This window comes from Dermacentor silvarum, chromosome 4 (genome assembly GCF_013339745.2).
Source record: "Dermacentor silvarum isolate Dsil-2018 chromosome 4, BIME_Dsil_1.4, whole genome shotgun sequence".
In the NCBI taxonomy this organism is placed as follows: Eukaryota; Metazoa; Arthropoda; class Arachnida; order Ixodida; family Ixodidae; genus Dermacentor; species Dermacentor silvarum.
Window position 1 is genome coordinate 182,919,284 of NC_051157.2, and position 3,251 is coordinate 182,922,534.

Genomic DNA, 3,251 nt, shown 5'->3' on the forward strand with positions numbered 1-3,251 from the left:
GAACACGAAAGTGAAACGTGTCTTCACAGAAGTAGTGTAATGTTTATTGCACATTGATATATAATGTCTATTGGTGTTTTGTGGCTAAAGCGCCCTTAGGCGTTGATGCACCCACGCTGACGCCTGGTGGCACGTCTCCTCCATCACGACTACCAACGTCGATGACCATGAGCAACCGTCGTGCATATGGAAGCTGCACTACGCTGCACACGCTAGCACAACGCGAAAGACGAAGCACGTAACTGACACACTAATACAACGCGCAAGACAAAGCACGTAACTGAATCGTCACCGAGTCAAATCAGCGCGTACAGCACGTCGTAATTGCAGCCTCCGCGATCAACTTCAGAAACATTTTCAGAGCTAATTGCGGAGGCCACGCTCCGCTGTGCTGAGTACGGTGAACGCCACCTAGGTGCACAACGACGCCTCGATGCCAGCATTCGAAGGGACGCTGGCATCGAGGCGTCGTAGTGCTGAGACCACCGAAGCGTTCACTGTCGGTGCGCGTTAGTGTCATAATGCAGTACTTCTCTTTTCTGCTCGTAGGCGGCGGCACCGCCCCGAGCAAGAGCGCGGGTACACGGAGGAGTGTTAGATATATAAGGCGCGTCTGTGTAGCTCTCTGCAAATGCGTTTGTGGCGCAATGGGTTAAACGCTCGGCGATCTATCGTCGCGGACCGAGAAGTCGTGGGTTCGATTTCCAAATTTTGCATGTTTGTGGAACTTTTTCTTCTGGTTTCTTTCTTTGTATTATGTTCGTGTACATTGTAAGAACGTCATTCCGTATTTCCGTATGACGTATTTCCGTGACGGAAATACGTCAGTGAAGTCTTGGTGGACCCCGGAATAAAACACTTTCGTGTTAAAAAAAACAAAAAAAAAAAACGGAGGAATAAGGTTCCTTCACTGTGCCATAGAAACTATATGTTTGCTCTCAAATGTAATTCTGATTCGTTGGATTTGTTCTTGTGCTGTTTTTCTTGAGTGTGCTTTACTTTTTACACGTCAACGTTTCAAACTCGTTTTTATTTTTGACAGACTGAACATCCCACGTCTTGGTTTGACTTCCTGGTACAGGATACTTGCAGTTGGCATGGAGTGGTGAAGCAGCATGGTGTACTTTTATTAAAAGCACAGATTTCACCAGTATAGAAGCAGTTCATCAAAAAAAAAAAAAAAACATGTGTGCTGAAAATAAAGTGTTCCTACCCAGATTCCTCAGTGTCTAATTATGCTTGTATCCCTGTGTTCTCTTCAGCAAAACCACTTATATGGGGAATTGATTGTGATAAGTGCTTGTGAGAGTTTTCAGGAAGAGCTTTGTACCCTTTTTACTGGTGCACAGGTAAAATGTGCACATGCTGTAAAATTGAAACACCAGGTGGAGTAGCAAACACCAATGCTTGATGTGGCATTTGTCGGGCTTGTGTGTCGGCACATTTTCCATACAACAATATACTCTAGGACAGCATGCTAGCACTACAAAGCACCCATCTTTTATGTTAGGTATAAATTACTGCAAGCTCTTTAAAGATGGTCACAAGAGAAATGCTGGCTTTAATTCAAAACTAAAGGTGAAGGAAGCTGTGCAAATGTATTGAGAAATTATGCAATCTGTGCCGTTTACTCAGTTAAGGTAACGTCCAAACGTGCCATAAGGCCTTGATAGCTGAAACCTGAGTAACAACTGGTAATGCAATTAAAGAATCTTGTTACACCTCTAAAAATGAGGCAGTGAAATGAAATTAGTGTCACAATTCCTTTTTGTTAGGACTTCGTTTGGGTTGAATATACTGATTGTAACAACACAAAGTGGAGGGGGTGATGCACATTAGAGAAATGCTAGTCTATTTTTATATTCCACCTTCTCTACGTTCAAAGTGCAGTAAAGTTACCATGGAAAGCTACAGTGATGCCATTGGTTGAGTCTGTATGGTGGCAATCACCAACCTAACTGCTTGGTTTATAGTGCCTTACTTATACATACCTATTTAAGCGTTGAGCTATTTGAACATTGATTAAGGTAACCAACATATGAACAAGTAGTTTACTGAGTAAATTACATGGGGAAGGGCAGAAAGATATGACAGAGCACAGGGGGTGTATTCTGCAAGTGTCAACCAAATGGACATAACCATTTCAACTGCTGCTTAAGGTCTGATTGGCTGGGCTGGGGCACACGTGAGAGGGAGACAGGTGCCCCAGTCAATCAACGTTTCAGCAACAGATGAAATGGATGTGTCCACTAGATGAATACTTTCAGAACCCCCCCCCCCCCCCCGCAGTTCTGTCTGTGACCAACATGCCTGGTATGGCACCCTTGCTTTCAATATCCGTCTTTATCAGCAAAAGTGGGAAAGAGCCACGTTTGTGCATGAAACGTTTTCCTGAGGTTGTCTGCCTTGAAGCCCGTGGTCGTAATCACAGGAAACAGGGCGGATCGAGAGTAGCACCAAAGGAGAAGCCTGTATCAAGACAAATATGGAGGGGGGTTACTGCATGCTCAAATTTGTGAGCTCGCAAGTTTGCCAAGGCTGCGTCGTGTCGGTAGTTGATGAAGACTACATGAGAGAGAGAGAGATGAATGAGATGCGAAAGGCAGGGAGGTTAACCGGAAGGTAACTATCCATTAACATGGTCAATGAATAACCACATAGGCTAAAATTATTTAGGTACTGTTTATGAGGACTACATACTTGCTGGAAATCTCTGAAAATAATTGTGCAAGCGCAGAATAACACCCTCCACTAATGGTGACGTCCTTGAAGGAATGAATATGTATCAGTTGTACCTGTGTGGTGAATAAAGTTACATAAAAAAAAAACTTGGCAATAGAAACTAAATTCAGAGTAGTACTCCAAATACATTGCCTCTTCTTTAGGACTAGATGAATGCAATTAATTATAATAATCAATTGAAAATCGAATGCCAACCACAAAAAAAAAAAATGTTATAAATGTTTTAGCTCCTACCTGAGAGCCATGATTGTGAACAAAGCTCCAGTTGAACCATCTCTAATTTTTCATTTTCATGATTTGTGTTTAAACTACTTACCATGCCTCTTTCGACCAGACCAGACGAGCTTTCGTCAAACTCTTCACTACTTCAATGCAAATAATTAGAGGTTGGCAAATGTAAATTTTTTCTAATGGGAATAGTAAGTGTCGAATAGTCGAATACAGATGAATACATTTACAGCAGGCTTATTTATCTTGATATAATTAAGCACCGTGCTTGTACTGACTAC